Source organism: Taudactylus pleione, unplaced genomic scaffold, assembly GCF_031769625.1.
Source record: "Taudactylus pleione unplaced genomic scaffold, aTauple2 ptg000567l, whole genome shotgun sequence".
Classification (NCBI taxonomy): domain Eukaryota; kingdom Metazoa; phylum Chordata; class Amphibia; order Anura; family Myobatrachidae; genus Taudactylus; species Taudactylus pleione.
In genome coordinates, this window is record NW_028284969.1 from 4,429,555 (window position 1) to 4,449,139 (window position 19,585).

General features: G+C 49.2%; 1 protein-coding gene across 3 annotated transcripts in view; it reads left to right on the top strand.

The window, feature by feature from the left end:
- The window catches only part of ADGRA2 (adhesion G protein-coupled receptor A2), a 220,171-nt gene that overhangs the window by 142,306 nt on the left and 58,280 nt on the right, over nucleotides 1–19,585 (top strand). The window contains exon 1 of one of the 3 annotated variants that reach the window (XM_088453049.1): nucleotides 11,694–12,430. The exons of the other annotated variants lie outside the window; for them this stretch is intronic. The gene's annotated coding sequence lies outside the window, so the exon portion shown is untranslated. Of the gene's footprint in view, nucleotides 1–11,693; nucleotides 12,431–19,585 lie in introns of those variants that run through there. 3 annotated transcript variants of the gene reach the window in all.

The following is a 19,585-nucleotide window of genomic DNA, read 5'->3' on the forward strand; positions in this document are numbered from 1 at the left end:
CTATTGCACTGCCCAAGTAGTCACTTTAATTAGCAGAGTAGCGCAGCATCAGCGTGCAGTATGTAGCCACTAGTCTGGAGCCTGGACACAGCCAACTTCCTTGCAGAGCTCTGTGCAGCATCCGACTAACAAATGGTGCCAAGTCCCGGCCTCGCGGTGCCTTATATAGAGTCCGAACGTCATCCAAGTCTCACGAGAATCTGACGTCTGGAGGATGACGTTCGGCCTCGAAGTGGGATCCGAGTCAGACGGGAACACCCGAGTCGTGGCTCGGGTGGACTCGGGGCCTGATTCAGAGCTGACCAGAGCGCTCGTTCTGAATCAGGGCCCTCCTACCTCTATTTGGAGCGGCCTCATGGACGCTCGCATAGCTGTGGGTGACCACCCCCAGCTATAGAGAGCGTCCATGATGATGGTCGCGATGGTCAAGACCATCGCGACCATCGGGCTTGCAACGAGACCCTGCGGTAGGGTCTCGCTGCTGCAAGCCCTGGAGTGATTTTGGCTCTATCAGAGCCAAAATCACTCCCACTGACATCACTACTGATATCAGTGGGGCCGGACTCAGACGGTAGGCGTTCCCATGGCAGCGTTCCCACTGACAGCACGCCCCGGCACGCCCACCAAAGGGGGCGTGCTGTCAGTCACCATCGACAGCACGCCCCCTTTGGTGCGAGACCCTGAGCGACAGCTTGGCTGTCGCTATGCGGGCCTCACGCATGCGCACGACGGAGCTCCCTCCGTCGTGCGCATTAGGGCACCATCGACCCGCTTGCGAGCGGGTCTGCATTAGGCACTCGGATCCCCGCTGTTCGGATTCCACAGAATCCGAACTGCTCATCCCTAATAGTTACTTTGTCAACACTGGAATGTCGACATGGTTCAACGTCTCAACATGCACCATGTTGACATATTCAGAATGCTGACTGTTAGAGTTAGGCTCCGTCGGGAAGGGTTAGGCTGCAGGTGTGTGTGTGTGTGTATATAATACTTACTGGTATGACACTCTGTCAGACGTCTACGCCAGAAATGTTGGTCACATGACCACTGGGACCCAGAAGATGATGCTGGAGACGCCATTCCACCGGGAGCAGGTAAGTCACTGCCGCGTATGGGTCCGATGTTACAGATTGTTTCGCTATTTTGCCCAAGTATACGGATGTGAGTAAGGGGATGTGGGCGTCCTTATGTTAGGCCGCGATTGCAATGCGAATGCAATTATTTACATATCACCGCTGATATTAGCAACTGCAATAAGCAGAATAGTGATTCGTGCTGAATCAGGCCCTTAGTCATATCTCCATAATCGGCTGAGTGGAAGTAACTGGGCGGCAGCAGGGCTCTCGTATGTAGGATACGTCTGCCATGGGCGTGGGGATGGCATTGCGGGTTCTTCAGAGGAGAACGTATGCAAAGAACTGTCCAGTTGGATTATTTGCACAAAGGACCGGGCTGGTGCAGATACATACTGATGATGGTGACTACTTTCTCAAGTGGATGGATGGGGTTGGTGCAGTTGCATAGATACGTCTGACTCTAAGTACAAGCGGAGATCTGGATTTATTTCTGAGTTCATAGAGCAGCAGACATTGCAACTCAGGCTTAATGTATACTTAATAAATAACATATTTCCATAGAATTGCATAGGAGGGAAATGAATGTAATACAGTGTCAGCATCAGCAATGTTTGTACTTAGAGTAACCCACTGGCATAGTCACACTCACAGAGATAGTTTCTAGGCCTCGTCCACTGGAAATGAAAAAAAAAAAATGCTGATGTGACAAACTGTGGGAAATGTCTGGCGCCCCAAATAATAACCCATGCCATAAGCTGAGAGCAGGAAGGGTAAAATATGCAGGGGGGCTGTGAGAGCAATGTAAATTGGAGGCCTATCTCTCATTTCTTGTTCTTCCTGAGTATAGTGTTTTCGTTGGAAGACTAGCATGTAATTCCTGCCAGATCCATCCATTTCATCGACTGCTCTGACCACAGCTAGGGAACAGCGGGATGTGCAGATGTGAGTGAGGAAAAGAAAGGACCGTCCATAAGCCCATATCTCAGGGTCTAGATTATTGTGTCTCATGATATGGAGGAGGCAGCATTGAGTGCCGTTGTTTTATGTCCTTCTCAGCAGAGGTGAAGTCACAATTAGGACCATAAAACACTCATAAATTTGACTTTATTTGAATTTACATTTTGTTGCTGAAAGAACGGGGCAGATGAGGAGGGCAAGGGGTCTCTTTATTCCGCCATAAATCCTGCAGGGAATAAAAGCCATTTTTGCATGATTACTATTGCTGTGAGAGAGCACTTATTACCATTCACTAAGGCAGCTACATTTCGGAGCAGCTGTCCCAGCACGAGAAGGTTGGTAAATTGCCACAATACTTTGGGGAAGATTCAGATGTACAGGATCTGTACTGCGCAGGAGCAGATCTTCTTCTGCGAGATCGCTCACAGTGACTGGATGCCGCAGCCTGATTGACATGCTGCGGCCGTTTGGTGGCGGAGAGGGGGCGGAGTCAGGCAGCGTCCCAGAAATTTATTTATATTTATATATATATATATATATATTTTTTATTTTATTTTATTTTTTAAATGGAATCTGTACCAGGAAGCCCAAGACCTAGCTTCTGGATGGTGTGTGCATTGGTAACCCAGCAATGTTAGGTCATGTGTGCGTGGAAGTGGCAGCGATGCAGTAAGCCACTGCTTACTATTGCCTAAGTACCATCGGGAAGCCTAGCATTGCTCTGCCTCCCTGGTGATTTGTTTTTGGTAAATGGGCCAGTAACATATTACCTATGAGTAAAGATAGAAATGAGCCATTTTAGGCCTATTTAATAGCTTGCTGGCTGATCAGCTGCTGAGAGCACTTGGCGGTTGCTCAATTAAGACTAGTTACGTCAATGTTCAGAGTGTTTCTAGAGACCCTTGTAAATTGCCTTACTGTGTCCAGGCACCATGGGGAACAGTTACCAAAAATTAGAATCTTCTTTCATCCCTAAGGATTTGTTTGGAAATATTGAGACCCATCATGACCTATGGATTAAGGAGGTACTTCAAACTCCTGGGTGAATACAATGGCTATGAGGTTAATTCAGACTCTACTTGTGCCGGTTACCTGGTGTGGAACAGATGGAGCAACCTGCAGGATTATCCCATGAAGTTTGTCAGCCCCACGGAAGCCGGAGTCGTCTCAGTGACTGACATATGGTGAATGTTCCCAAGAGTGTCTGTATACAAAGTGGTTCTGATGTCAGGACACCTTCCATTTGGTATGCAGTCGAGATGTCGACGGTCTAATCCTGGTAAGGGTCTAATGACAGGCGTCGAAATCCTGACGCCTGTCATTTTACCTACGCCGGGAGCCCGATGCCTGGCATCCCGATTGAAGGTAAGCCGGGCGTGGACATCCGCGGGGGGGGGGGGAGGAGGGTTAGTTTAGGGGCTTCCGGAGGGGACTCAGGGTTAGGCACCCCCCCGGGAGGGTTAGGTTTAGGCAGTGGTGAAGAGGGGGTTAGGTTTAGGCACTTAGAGGGGGGTTAGGGTTAGGCACTAGGGAGGGAGGTTAGGGTTAGGCACCCCTAAAGGAGGGTTAGGGGGGGTTAGGTTAGTTAGTACTTACCTTTAGAGCAGTCGGGATCTTCACTGGTGCTTAATCTAAAAAGAGAAATCTGAAAACAGCAAAGTTATTATCTATGGTTAAGTTGTAAATTGTTAGCGTGTGAAAGGATGACATGCTACTTTGGGCCTGATTCAGCACTGATCGAAATTGCAACTGCATGCGCAGATCGAGCGATTGTTAGTCACTGCGCATGCACTGCGTGTGCGCGACGATTGCACTGCGATCATGCACGCAGACAAAAATCCATCGCAGAGTGAGTGACAGGCTGTGAGCGTTTGGTGGTGGTGACAAGGAAGTGGTTGGAGAAACGCCGGTGTGTCTGTTTGGTTGAACACCGTTGCATGGGCGTGCATAAATTAGCCACTGCGATTGCCTATGCAGCTTGAGTACTCACTGGGTGCGACGAGACTTGCAAATTCTGCGACGGGTCAGAGCTGCTTTAATTTTGCGTGACAGGCCGATGTGCTTCAATGTTACCGATGTTTACGCAGGACTGTGAGGTATTACAGATGTGAGAAAGCAGTAGTGGGCGTCTCTATGCTGGCTGCTGTGGTAGACATTAGCATATATTCGCAGCTGCATTGCGTGCGATTACACAGCTGTGATCGCAATTGCGATCTGTGCTGAATCATTCTCTTTATAGTCATTACTAGCCGTTATTAGGCATTTATTTTTTTATTCTCTCACTCTGGGCGGGATGTACTAACCTTGCGGAGTACATCCTGCCATGCATCTGTAGCAGGGCTGAGTGTACCAGTGCGGTCACTCACCCTGCTACTAGGCATCCTCACCCTCCACGCCTGGATGGTGGGGGTGCCTTGGGACAGCGGGAGCCCCGGGCATCAGAGTGGGGTGGGATCCGGAGAGATCCCAGCCCCGTTCCAGCGTGTGGCGGGGCCCATCCGCAAGCTGGCCGGCGGGTCAGGATCGGTCGTGATCCCACCCCCCATCCGGCGCAGCGGGCATGGAGGTAGCGGCGCATTGCCGCCGCTACTCCACGGGCATGATGGCAAGTCTGAATCCTGGTGGATTCAGACTCAGCCAATCAGCACGTGCCCCTTTGAATGTGGCGCCGACTGTGAACCAATCAGGGCTCACAGATCGGCAGCCAGCAGGGGATGGCCACGGCGAGCCAATCGTAGCTCGCCGCGTCATCACCCCGCCCCCTGGCGTCGGCTTGAATTAGCTGGCGCGAGGAGAGGACGGGAAGTGCGACGGCCGGGACGGAGCGGTGAAGAGCTCCCGAAGATACTAGAAGGAAGACGACGGAAGTCCCGCCGGGCGGCGGCCATCGAAAAAGAGCTCCCCCAGGCTGCCGCCCGCCGGGCGAAGAGCTGCAGACCGGGGCCCACCAGGAGTGAAGACGGAGAAGGCACCGGAGGCCCTGGGGCAGCAGTGTGCGACGCAAAAGAGCTAGCCCCGGCACTGCTGCCCAGGTGAAGACTGCAGGAAGCCCGGAGGTGGCGGACGTTGTTCCACCTCCGGTGAAGACCACGCGGAGGCTGGGTCAGGCTCGGCTCCGCCGGAGGCCCCGGGACTGGTAAATCTCTCACACCTCCCTAGACCACCAGGGTTCGGCACTAGGCCGTGCCCCATTGTAGTTCGGCGCTAGGCCGTGGGTCATTGTAATTCGGCGGTAGGCCGTGTCTCATGGTAGTTTGGCGCTATGCCGTGGGTCATTGTAATTCGGCGGTAGGCCGTGTCTCATGGTAATTCGGCGCTAGGCCGTGTGTCATTGTAGTTCGGCGCTAGGCCGTGGGTCATTGTAATTCGGCGGTAGGCCGTGTCTCATGGTAGTTCGGCGCTAGGCCGTGGGTCATTGTAATTCGGCGGTAGGCCGTGTCTCATGGTAATTCGGCGCTAGGCCGTGGGTCATTGTAATTCGGCGGTAGGCCGTGTCTCATGGTAATTCGGCGCTAGGCCGTGTCGCATGGTAATTCGGCGCTAGGCCGTGTCGCATGGTAATTCGGCGCTAGGCCGTGTCGCATGGTAATTCGGTGCTAGGCCGTGTCTCTTGGTAAGTCGGCGCTAGGCCGTGGGGTATGTTAATTCGGCACCAGGCCGTGGTCACTGTGAGTCTGTGTTAGGCCATAGGAGTTGTTGCTGTCGGCGTTAGGCCGTGATCTTTGTAGTTCGGCGCTAGGCCTTGGACAAGGGACAGTCAGGCTAGGCCACAGGTATGCAAGGGCAGAAGGCCCTAGAAGCATCGTGAAAATTGGTCAGGCGGTCAGGCCCCCATCAAAGGTAGACCTTTGATGCCAATGAATGTCCCGGGCGCAAGGATAAGGCAACGGAGGATCCATAAACGTCCCCATGGAAGGTCCCACCCATGGCCCAACGAGCAGTACGGAGCTGCAGTCAGAAGGACCTGGGGACGAGTCGACCCTGGTGTATGCTCTGTGGAATCTACGGGCATGAGCATCATACCTGCCCCTGCAAAGAAGAGTGGTACCAGGAGTCTGAAGCATCCGGTGTGGAGGCTGTGGCAACCGCGAGCACGAGCTCCCAGATTGTCCATGGAATGGGACCCCGTGGATGACAGAGGAGGCCCAGGTGACTGATGACGAGGAGGAAGACGCCCTTCACCGGCAAGCAGTGCAACGATATCTGGCTGCCCGGCTCGAGACGGGGCTCCAGTGCAGCTTGTGCGGGGGCATTGGACATGACCACAACCATTGCCTATGGGATGAAGACTGGAGGTATGAGGATGACGAGCTACCCCGATGTGATAACTGTGGCGACCCTGAGCATGAACTGACAGACTGCCCCTGGGCCACTCCACAATCGACCAACAAGGAGGAGGCAGGGCAGCCTACAGAAGTACGAGGGTTATCGGCGGAGGAAAGAGGTCCAGTGGGAGAGGCATCCGAAGGGAGTACGTTCTTCGACCAGCAGAGTGCCGCCCCTCCGAATGCACCACATGGAGAGTCGGTCACAGTCAAGGAACCGTCAGCCCCTCTAGGACGGTTGCAAGGGCAGAAGGCCCTAGAAGCATCGTGAAAATTGGTCAGGCGGTCAGGCCCCCATCAAAGGTAGACCGGGCTGGGACCAGGACGTTCTCCCTCTCAGTCAGGCCCCCATTAAAGGTAGGCTGTTGGTAAGTCGCTGTATCTCCCACAGTCAGGCCCCCATTAAAGGTAGGCAGTGGTAAGGTATCTGTTATTGTATCGGGTCCTGTGCGGGGCTCTTGCTGTTGTGTTCATCTACAGGTGCTGAGATCAGGACTCGTCCAGCAAAGGGACAAGATTATTGTTGGTGAGTGTAATTGTTTTGTTTGCTGTTTGTGTTGTGTGTCACCCAACTTCCCTTTTCCCTGTCGGGCGTTTTCGTTCGGGGTACACCCTTGTGCTTGGCACGTAGGTGTAGCCAGTCTGAGGCCACAAGTGCCAATGATGACCATCCACTGATCCCAGTGGAGGTCACCCCGCCTCAGCACCTTGTTCTTTTCCAGGGCCAGGAGTGGAAACCCAGTTCGCGACTGTCCGCGTCCAACCTGTGTTCCAGGACCGTCGACGGGAGCGGCCTGAAGGTGAGAGTCTGGGAGTCAGGAGGTAAGTGCCCGAGTCCACCGGCACCGCAGCCGAGGCTCCACTCAGCCAGTTCAGGGGGATCCCCCCTCCCACCTCTTACACATCGCATCCCTACTGATCGCATATGTACTAACATGTGCGATCAGTAGCACAAAGGGCAGGTCTTCCAAAAAGAGCAGTCCTTTGCAATCTGTGCCGCGCCGTTGACTTCTGGGTTTATGACCCGGGAATCCATCTGCGCATGCGCAGAGTGACGCGGCGGCCGCGCTGCATGCTGGGAGGGATCTGATCGGATCCCTCATACCTGCACGATGCGGTAGAAGCCCATAGACTTTTATAGGATAACACCAGCAAAAGCTAGCGTTACCCTCCGCATCGGGGCGCCGGCGGCCAAACGATGATACATATGGAAAATGCTGTAAAACCCTGAAAACTGTGTTTTTACCGCATTTTCCATTTCGTACATCCCGGCCTCTGCCTCCACTCCCTCCTCTTTCCTCTGCCCCAACTCTCTCTCTCTCTCTACCACAAACATTCTCTCCTTCCTCCATCCACTGTCTCTCTATCACTGCCTCCTCACTCCTCTCTGCCACTGCTGGGAGGGGTTAGAGGTCTCACAAACTGTCTCTACTGTACATTCCAATGTGATAACATCTTTTATTATCAGGATCTGATTTTATATAGAGAGAGAGAAATATAGAGAGAGATTACCTTATATTGTAAGTTTAGCAGTAATTGAAGCTAGTAATGGAAAAATGCTAAAAGCTAACAATTACTATGAATGAATGGAGGTGAAATAATGTTTACAATTAAAGTAAGTGTATAACACCTAGAAGTATTGATCTATACATCTTGCCCATTCCTGCCAGATCCATCCATTTCATCGACTGCTCTGACCACAGCTAGGGAACAGCGGGATGTGCAGATGTGAGTGAGGAAAAGAAAGGACAGTCCATAAGCCCATATCTCAGGGTCTAGATTATTGTGTCTCATGATATGGAGGAGGCAGCATTGAGTGCCGTTGTTTTATGTCCTTCTCAGCAGAGGTGAAGTCACAATTAGGACCATAAAACACTCATAAATTTGACTTTATTTGAATTTACATTTTGTTGCTGAAAGAACGGGGCAGATGAGGAGGGCAAGGGGTCTCTTTATTCCGCCATAAATCCTGCAGGGAATAAAAGCCATTTTTGCATGATTACTATTGCTGTGAGAGAGCACTTATTACCATTCACTAAGGCAGCTACATTTCGGAGCAGCTGTCCCAGCACGAGAAGGTTGGTAAATTGCCACAATACTTTGGGGAAGATTCAGATGTACAGGATCTGTACTGCGCAGGAGCAGATCTTCTTCTGCGAGATCGCTCACAGTGACTGGATGCCGCAGCCTGATTGACATGCTGCGGCCGTTTGGTGGCGGAGAGGGGGCGGAGTCAGGCAGCGTCCCAGAAATTTATTTATATTTATATATATATATATTTTTTTTATTTTATTTTATTTTTTAAATGGAATCTGTACCAGGAAGCCCAAGACCTAGCTTCTGGATGGTGTGTGCATTGGTAACCCAGCAATGTTAGGTCTTGTGTGCGTGGAAGTGGCAGTACCATCGGGAAGCCTAGCATTGCTCTGCCTCCCTGGTGATTTGTTTTTGGTAAATGGGCCAGTAACATATTACCTATGAGTAAAGATAGAAATGAGCCATTTTAGGCCTATTTAATAGCTTGCTGGCTGATCAGCTGCTGAGAGCACTTGGCGGTTGCTCAATTAAGACTAGTTACGTCAATGTTCAGAGTGTTTCTAGAGACCCTTGTAAATTGCCTTACTGTGTCCAGGCACCATGGGGAACAGTTACCAAGGATTAGAATCTTCTTTCATCCCTAAGGATTTGTTTGGAAATATTGAGACCCATCATGACCTATGGATTAAGGAGGTACTTCAAACTCCTGGGTGAATACAATGGCTATGAGGTTAATTCAGACTCTACTTGTGCCGGTTACCTGGTGTGGAACAGATGGAGCAACCTGCAGGATTATCCCATGAAGTTTGTCAGCCCCACGGAAGCCGGAGTCGTCTCAGTGACTGACATATGGTGAATGTTCCCAAGAGTGTCTGTATACAAAGTGGTTCTGATGTCAGGACACCTTCCATTTGGTATGCAGTCGAGATGTCGACGGTCTAATCCTGGTAAGGGTCTAATGACAGGCGTCGAAATCCTGACGCCTGTCATTTTACCTACGCCGGGAGCCCGATGCCTGGCATCCCGATTGAAGGTAAGCCGGGCGTGGACATCCGCGGGGGGGGGGGGAGGAGGGTTAGTTTAGGGGCTTCCGGAGGGGACTCAGGGTTAGGCACCCCCCCGGGAGGGTTAGGTTTAGGCAGTGGTGAAGAGGGGGTTAGGTTTAGGCACTTAGAGGGGGGTTAGGGTTAGGCACTAGGGAGGGAGGTTAGGGTTAGGCACCCCTAAAAGAGGGTTAGGGGGGGTTAGGTTAGTTAGTACTTACCTTTAGAGCAGTCGGGATCTTCACTGGTGCTTAATCTAAAAAGAGAAATCTGAAAAGAGCAAAGTTATTATCTATGGTTAAGTTGTAAATTGTTAGCGTGTGAAAGGATGACATGCTACTTTGGGCCTGATTCAGCACTGATCGAAATTGCAACTGCATGCGCAGATCGAGCGATTGTTAGTCACTGCGCATGCACTGCGTGTGCGCGATGATTGCACTGCGATCATGCACGCAGACAAAAATCCATCGCAGAGTGAGTGACAGGCTGTGAGCGTTTGGTGGTGGTGACAAGGAAGTGGTTGGAGAAACGCCGGTGTGCCTGTTTGGTTGAACACCGTTGCATGGGCGTGCATAAATTAGCCACTGCGATTGCCTATGCAGCTTGAGTACTCACTGGGTGCGACGAGACTTGCAAATTCTGCGACGGGTCAGAGCTGCTTTAATTTTGCGTGACAGGCCGATGTGCTTCAATGTTACCGATGTTTACGCAGGACTGTGAGGTATTACAGATGTGAGAAAGCAGTAGTGGGCGTCTCTATGCTGGCTGCTGTGGTAGACATTAGCATATATTCGCAGCGGCATTGCGTGCGATTACACAGCTGTGATCGCAATTGCGATCTGTGCTGAATCATTCTCTTTATAGTCATTACTAGCCGTTATTAGGCATTTATTTTTTTATTCTCTCACTCTGGGCGGGATGTACTAACCTTGCGGAGTACATCCTGCCATGCATCTGTAGCAGGGCTGAGTGTACCAGTGCGGTCACTCACCCTGCTACTAGGCATCCTCACCCTCCACGCCTGGATGGTGGGGGGTGCCTTGGGGCAGCGGGAGCCCCGGGCATCAGAGTGGGGTGGGATCCGGAGGGATCCCAGCCCCGTTCCAGCGTGTGGCGGGGCCCATCCGCAAGCTGGCCGGCGGGTCAGGATCGGTCGTGATCCCACCCCCCATCCGGCGCAGCGGGCTTGGAGGTAGCGGCGGATTGCCGCCGCTACTCCACGGGCATGATGGCAAGTCTGAATCCTGGTGGATTCAGACTCAGCCAATCAGCACGTGCCCCTTTGAATGTGGCGCCGACTGTGAACCAATCAGGGCTCACAGATCGGCAGCCAGCAGGGGATGGCCACGGCGAGCCAATCGTAGCTCGCCGCGTCATCACCCCGCCCCCTGGCATCGGCTTGAATTAGCTGGCGCGAGGAGAGGACGGGAAGTGCGACGGCCGGGACGGAGCGGTGAAGAGCTCCCGAAGATGCTAGAAGGAAGACGACGGAAGTCCCGCCGGGCGGCGGCCATCGAAAAAGAGCTCACCCAGGCTGCCGCCCGCCGGGCGAAGAGCTGCAGACCGGGGCCCACCAGGAGTGAAGACGGAGAAGGCACCGGAGGCCCTGGGGCAGCAGTGTGCGACGCAAAAGAGCTAGCCCCGGCCACTGCTGCCCAGGTGAAGACTGCAGGAAGCCCGGAGGTGGCGGACGTTGTTCCACCTCCGGTAAAGACCACGCGGAGGCTGGGTCAGGCTCGGCTCCGCCGGAGGCCCCGGGACTGGTAAGTCTCTCACACCTCCCTAGACCACCAGGGTTCGGCGCTAGGCCGTGCCCCATTGTAGTTCGGCGCTAGGCCGTGGGTCATTGTAATTCGGCGGTAGGCCGTGTCTCATGGTAGTTCGGCGCTATGCCGTGGGTCATTGTAATTCGGCGGTAGGCCGTGTCTCATGGTAATTCGGCGCTAGGCCGTGTGTCATTGTAGTTCGGCGCTAGGCCGTGGGTCATTGTAATTCGGCGGTAGGCCGTGTCTCATGGTAGTTCGGCGCTAGGCCGTGGGTCATTGTAATTCGGCAGTAGGCCGTGTCTCATGGTAATTCGGCGCTAGGCCGTGGGTCATTGTAATTCGGCGGTAGGCCGTGTCTCATGGTAATTCGGCGCTAGGCCGTGTCGCATGGTAATTCGGCGCTAGGCCGTGTCGCATGGTAATTCGGCGCTAGGCCGTGTCGCATGGTAATTCGGCGCTAGGCCGTGTCGCATGGTAATTCGGTGCTAGGCCGTGTCTCTTGGTAAGTCGGCGCTAGGCCGTGGGGTATGTTAATTCGGCACCAGGCCGTGGTCACTGTGAGTCTGTGTTAGGCCATAGGAGTTGTTGCTGTCGGCGTTAGGCCGTGATCTTTGTAGTTCGGCGCTAGGCCTTGGACAAGGGACAGTCAGGCTAGGCCACAGGTACGCAAGGGCAGAAGGCCCTAGAAGCATCGTGAAAATTGGTCAGGCGGTCAGGCCCCCATCAAAGGTAGACCGGGCTGGGACCAGGACGTTCTCCCCCTCAGTCAGGCCCCCATTAAAGGTAGGCTGTTGGTAAGTCGCTGTATCTCCCACAGTCAGGCCCCCATTAAAGGTAGGCAGTGGTAAGGTATCTGTTATTGTATCGGGTCCTGTGCGGGGCTCTTGCTGTTGTGTTCATCTACAGGTGCTGAGATCAGGACTCGTCCAGCAAAGGGACAAGATTATTGTTGGTGAGCGTAATTGTTTTGTTTGCTGTTTGTGTTGTGTGTCACCCAACTTCCCTTTTCCCTGTCGGGCGTTTTCGTTCGGGGTACACCCTTGTGCTTGGCACGTAGGTGTAGCCAGTCTGAGGCCACAAGTGCCAATGATGACCATCCACTGATCCCAGTGAAGGTCACCCCGCCTCAGCACCTTGTTCTTTTCCAGGGCCAGGAGTGGAAACCCAGTTCGCGACTGTCCGCGTCCAACCTGTTTTCCAGGACCGTCGACGGGAGCGGCCTGAAGGTGAGAGTCTGGGAGTCAGGAGGTAAGTGCCCAAGTCCACCGGCACCGCAGCCGAGGCTCCACTCAGCCAGTTCAGGGGGACCCCCCCTCCCACCTCTTACACATCGCATCCCTACTGATCGCATATGTACTAACATGTGCGATCAGTAGCACAAAGGGCAGGTCTTCCAAAAAGAGCAGTCCTTTGCAATCTGTGCCGCGCCGTTGACTTCTGGGTTTATGACCCGGGAATCCATCTGCGCATGCGCAGAGTGACGCGGCGGCCGCACTGCATGCTGGGAGGGATCTGATCGGATCCCTCATACCTGCACGATGCGGTAGAAGCCCATAGACTTTTATAGGATAACACCAGCAAAAGCTAGCGTTACCCTCCGCATCGGGGCGCCGGCGGCCAAACGATGATACATATGGAAAATGCGGTAAAACCCTGAAAACTGTGTTTTTACCGCATTTTCCATTTCGTACATCCCGGCCTCTGCCTCCACTCCCTCCTCTTTCCTCTGCCCCAACTCTCTCTCTCTCTCTACCACAAACATTCTCTCCTTCCTCCATCCACTGTCTCTCTATCACTGCCTCCTCACTCCTCTCTGCCACTGCTGGGAGGGGTTAGAGGTCTCACAAACTGTCTCTACTGTACATTCCAATGTGATAACATCTTTTATTATCAGGATCTGATTTTATATAGAGAGAGAGAAATATAGAGAGAGATTACCTTATATTGTAAGTTTAGCAGTAATTGAAGCTAGTAATGGAAAAATGCTAAAAGCTAACAATTACTATGAATGAATGGAGGTGAAATAATGTTTACAATTAAAGTAAGTGTATAACACCTAGAAGTATTGATCTATACATCTTGCCCATTAGTTTATACTGTATCAGATATAGGCCCGTATTCAAAAGTCCAGACTTTTCGCCTGACAGACTTTTTGCCTCCTTCACCTGTTCTGCAGGCGGAAAAGTATCGCGCACGTGCCCGCTTATCCCCGTATTCAATTTCTAAGGACACGAAAACGGGACCTGGCGAAAAGTCCTAACAATTTTCAGAAAATCATCCTGACACCCCCTAAAGATGTCCTGATATGGGGGATCACTATGGGTACCCCCGTTTTTGCCTGCTGATTGAAGTCGGGTTTTTAAATAGCCGCAGCAGGTGCATAAATGCGGCTTTGAAGAAGGTGATGAAGAATAGCCTTTACCAATTATAGGCCCATATTCAATTTGAGGCAAAAAGTCCGGACTTTAGCCTGCTGGACTTTTCGCCTACCTTTGCCTGTTTTGCAGGCGAAAAATTATCGCGCACGTCCCCACTTATCCCCATATTCAGTTTCTAAGGATGCGAAAACGGGACCCGCGAAACTGGGACAGGCGAAAAGTCCTATCAATTTTCAGGAAATCAATTTTCAGGAAATCATCCTTGCAACCCCCTAAAGATGTCTAGACATGGGGGATCACTATGGGTACCCCCGATTTTGCCTGCTGAAGGGAAGTCGGGTTTTTAAATAGCCGTGGAAGGTGCATAAATGCGGCTTTGAAGAAGTGGTGAAGAATAGCACTTAGCTTTTAAAAAAAATAAAAATAAATAAATAACTATGCCTATCAAATTTGGGGTACATGAAAATGAATGCAAGCATATTTTAAAGTCCCTAAAGTGATTTTTGTTTTTAAAATGCACCTGCCGCTACCATCCGCAATGAAGAAAACACTTTCTGCATATTTGGGAACCCCTCTGGAATCAATTTTGCTGCTTTAGAAGTTCGTCCCCCATTTTTTTTTCCCACCCCCAAAATTAAAGTAAAATTTTTGGGATGTCCTGATTTATTTATTATTTTACTTTTTTTGACACACATTAGTTTTAGCGGACATTCCCAGGGGTGCAGGCTATTTTTTTTTTTAAGCCTGCACCCTTAAACCCCATTTCTGCATTTTTTCTCTCCAACTATTGTGTGTAGAAAATTGAATATGGGGATAATTGAAACAGGCGAAAATGACGTGATAACGGGTTTTCACCTCAAATTGAAAACTGGCTCGATTTGTAAAGCGTAAAGAAATATGCTGGTGCTATATATGAGTAAATGTTAAAAATAAATAAATATTTGCATGAGAAACCAGAATTTGGCAACTAATATGCTGAGCACTGAAATATGACAATAAATGAACTTAGTAGCCATTTATCCCTACTTGGATGTTTTCTTTTTAATTTTTGAGCCAAATGTTTAAAGTGTTGATTGAATGATTGCCCTGCCTATACCTGCTGAAATACATTTATCAATCAGTTTAATCGTCCTATAACTTTAGCTTCCAATCAAATGCTGTTGACCCAGAGATTCTGATGCATCATTACGATGGTGGTGGCACATCCACTTACTTTACAATGATTGGCATCCTCATTGTGCAAGAAGATTACCTGCTGGATTACTAACTGAGATATAGGGAATAATGTGGATTGGGACCAGATGATCGTGCTGTAAGAGCCTGGAACCTGGATTATTATACTGTACCTCTATTTTTAACAGTAAGATCAGCTAACACAAAGGCGATGTTCATCATTGGTATAGGCAGCTATTCTCTTCAGAAGACAAAATGCAAACCTACTTATCATAGAGAAAAAATTAATCCTACATTGAAAAAATAATTACCGGTATACGTTTTCTTTAACTAAACACAAATCTAAAATTTGCATCTGGGAAGTTAAGGTCTAGGACATGGGTCCCTTCATGTTAATGTGCTCTGACCCCTTCCTTGCCTGCAGGGAACATTCCCAACAGAAGTACAATGGCTGCTTTCAGTGTTGGGGCTCAAGCATAGGAGATGAAGTAATGTACTGTTTGCTTGCTGCTATGGGGTCTCCACTGCCCTCACTTAAACGAAGCCCAGGTAATTCTTGCGCCGGCCCGGAGCGTATTCAAATAATTTTTCTCTCTTTTCCATGTCTGTTGGGGGATATTCATCATTTTATGCCACGACTTCTGGGACAAAGATATGTAATGGAATGACTCTCGCTGTACTAGAAACTTTTTTGTCGTTTTTTGTTGTTAAAATGCTCATAGAATATTCTGTAATGGGAAAAAAACCCAAAACACTATATCTTAGTAGACAAAATGAGCCTTCACCATTTGGGATTTCAGAATATCACATGTCCCATATCAGACCTCATTTTGAATCTGACCCCCCAAAATTTGAGATTCTCCTGAGCACTCCAGGTGGAGAATAGACAAGTACCAAAGGGGTTATAGTGCTATCAGATTTCCCTGTTCTTTTTTTTTTATTTTTTTAAAGTATCTTTTATATTTTTTGTATTAATAATTTTCTATTTACTAGGTTTTTTTTTTTTACGTTTTGAACGAAAAAAAAAAGTTCAAGTCACACAAACAATGTGAATAGCAGACATCAGTGCATATATGTTTACACTAATCGAGCCTGATTCCGAGTTGCACGCAAAAAAGTGCACGCAGCGTCTGCGGGTTTATGCAAGTACCGCTACTAACTCCTTCTCTTGTGTACATGTGCTTTGCCAAATGTGCAAGGTCTGGCACTGCTACCCTTAGCGTCCATGCATGCTGTAATACTGATTTCAGCATCCTTATACCCCACAATCTATCGCACCATCAAATCTTTCACCTGCCCTATGCCTACGGCTGTACCTCTGTAAACGCAGCCGCTTGCACTGACACGCATGCGACACACCCATGACACGCCCACTGAACAGACCATTTTTATTGCGTGCACTAGTAGCCACAGCCCAGGAACGCCCATCACTTTTCCACAACATTCCCGATACCGCCTGTCCCAATCGCGACAGCACCTTTGTGCGTATACTCATGCACCGTAGGAGTTTGTAGAAATGGTCGTGCATGTGCAGTTGCAAAAAAAATTTTGGCTAAGCTACGTGAGCATCGACATTGCGTGCAGATTGTGTGCGGCGCAGAATCAGCCCCATCATTTCACACTGAATTTCTGTATTTTTTTATATACACCGATCAGCAATAACATTAAAACCACTGACAGGTGAAGTGAATAACATTGATTATATCGTAATAATAGCACCTGTCATGGGGAAGGGGATATATTAGGCAAGACAACAATCAGTTCTTGAAGGTGATGTGTTGAGAGTAGGAAAAATGGGCATTTGCTAAGGTTTTCACAACATATAGTACTTTTTACAAATAAATACGATATTGCCACTCAAGTAGATGTGATAGTATTACCACTAATATCAGTGAATTCCTTCATTTATTTAGCTTTATGACCAATAAGAAGCATGTATATGCAGACTATTAGATATACATACAACATATAAATTTGCTCCAGTCTAACGTAGTACATTGCTTTCATAATATTGGGAAATCTAAATAATGGACCCTGCTTTTTTATACACTATTTGTACACATTTTTCTATCTTTATATACTAATCTATATGTATGTTTATCAACTCAATTAATTAATCTTTTAACCTCTATTTTTCTCTGTACCATTCTTAGTGAATGGAATTTTTAGTATAATAACTAATAAAAGTCAAGTTTTAAAATATTGATTTTGTGCATGTGCGTCCATCTCTGACAACCCCTAGCCTCTTTTTGTTTAATACAGTCTCATTTGGTTGGATTAGGGCTGCACCCCCATAAATTGAACACTACTGGTTGCTTATCATTATGGGGCCTAATATATGACCGTAACTCATTATATATTGGAGTGTGCAGATATACTCTCTTTCTCTAGAATTGATATGATAGAAAAGTGTCATAACCAGGGCCAGATTAAAGGCAGGGCGACAGGGGCGGTCATCCAGGGGCCACATGCTTCAGGTCAGGTCCGGCTAAGTTTGGTCGCGATCTACTAGAAGTTCGCGGAGCTCCTGCATGTAGATCGCGACCAACTAACTGGGAACGCTGGCCTCTGATCGCTTCAGAGGCCAGCGTTCCCAGTGATGCATTGTGCGGGTGACATCATGACGTCACACACGATGAGAGGAGCCTGCACGCCTTTACTGGATATAGTTAGATCCAGCAAGCAGCGGCAGCAGCGATGGCGGGACCCGGGAGCCCTGACAGCGTGGAGCGAAGATAGGTAAGTTTTTCACAGGGGTGTGGGCGGGGAGGGGAAGTTAGTTCTGGGGGCACTACTTTAGGGGTAACGACTACAGGGGGCATTGAATAAGAGGCACAACTACAGGGGGCATTGCAGGGGGCACAAATACTGGGGCATCGGAGAAGGGGCACAACTACAGGGAGCATTGAAGAAGAGGCACAACTACTGGGGGTATTGCAGGGGGCAATTACCGGGGGCATCGGACAAGGGGCACAACTACAGGGAGCATTGAATAAGAGTTAGGACTACTGGGGGCATTGCAGGGGAAACAACTACTGGGGGCATTAGAGAAGGGGCACAACTACAGGGGGCATTGAAGAAGAAGCACAACTACAGGGGGCATTGAAGAAGGGGCACAACTTCAGGGGGCATTGCAGAAGGGGTACAACTACTATATGTGTATATATATATATATATATATATATATATATATATATAACCTTTATTGATAGGGACCCCCACATGTTTGTTGACCAAGGGACCCCACGGAGCTTAATCCGGCCCTGGTCATAACATACAGTGCATCACAGCTTGCTGTGTATGGGGCTGTGTAGGTGAAGACTGGTTCAGAATACCCAGGATCACCTCTGTCCACAGCTGAAAGCGCCTGCATTGGGCACGTGAGCATCAGAAATGGACCATGGAGCAATGGTAGAAGGTGGCCTGGTGTAATGAATCCTGTTTTCTTTTACAACATGTGGACAGCCGGGTATGTGTATGTAATTTACCTGAGGAAGAGATGGCACCAGGGTGCTCTATGGGAAGAAGGCAGCTGGTGGAGGCAGTGTGATGCTCTGGGAAATCTTCTGGGTCCTGGCATTCATGTGGATATCACTTTGACAGGTACCACATACCTAAACTTTGTTGCAGACCAAGCACACCCCTTCATGACAACGGTATTCCCTGAGGCAGTGGTCTCTTTCAGTAGGATAATGCATCCTGCCACACTGCAAAACATTGTTCAGGAATAGTTTGAGGGACATGACAAACAGTTCAAGGTGTTGACTTGTCCTCCAATTCCCCAGATCTCAATCTGATTGAGCATCTGTGGGATGTGCTGGAAACACAAGTCCAAGCCATGGAGGGGCTCGCAACTTACAGAACTTAAAACATCTTGGTGCCAGATACCACAGGACACATTCAGAAGTCTTGTGGAGTCCATGCCTCCACGGGTCAGAGGGGACCTACACAATTCTAAGCAGGTGGTTTTAATGTTATGGCTTATGGGTGTATTTTGTTTAAAAATAGACCTGCAATATAATGGTGCTATTATTTTCCACCCTTATACAAACATTTTTATAAGAAGCATATGCTATAAAAAATAAATTTTGTCACTTTAATTATCATTAGAATTGAAGTGACTGTTTGTATTTTTAAATTAATTCTCTTTGCGCCACAAAACCTGCTGTCTGAGACTGTTACCGCTGTTACTCTGCATGTCTTCCTGTTGTCTATACTCACCCATATCTGTGTTCAGGGGCATAACTAGGTCTATGTACCACCCAATGGTGAAAAATATATATACACATGTAACGTCTCCAAGATAGTCTGGAATTTACTAACTGGGACCTATTTATTGATGAATCTGTGGTAAATGGGACCATAGATGTAAACTTGCTTTCTTCTATGGTCCAATGTTACATCAATTGCTGTGTAGAAAGCATTATGGTGAGGAGAAGTTTTAAGGTATTTGCAAACGAGAAACCTTGGCTAAATGGGGAAATTCATTCTCTACTTAGGGCACGGGACAGAGCTTTTAGATCTGGTGATAAGGACGGGTATCGAATTGCTAGGGCCGAATGAAGGAGAGGTATTAGTCGATCTAAGGCAGACTACTCAGTAAAAAGGGAGAAGAACTTCAGTCATAACGGCGACTCTAGGCGTATGTGGCAATGTATGCAGAGCCTTGCAGACTATAAGGTTAAACTGGCTGATGTTAGGAGTCTAGATAGTTTTTCGGTAGAAGACCTGACTGTGTTCTATTCCAGGTTTAACAATGTTAGTAGGATAAATGCTTTGGTTCTGGAGCAGAGGCTAGATGAGGTTCCCTTGGTGCTTGACGAACCAGCT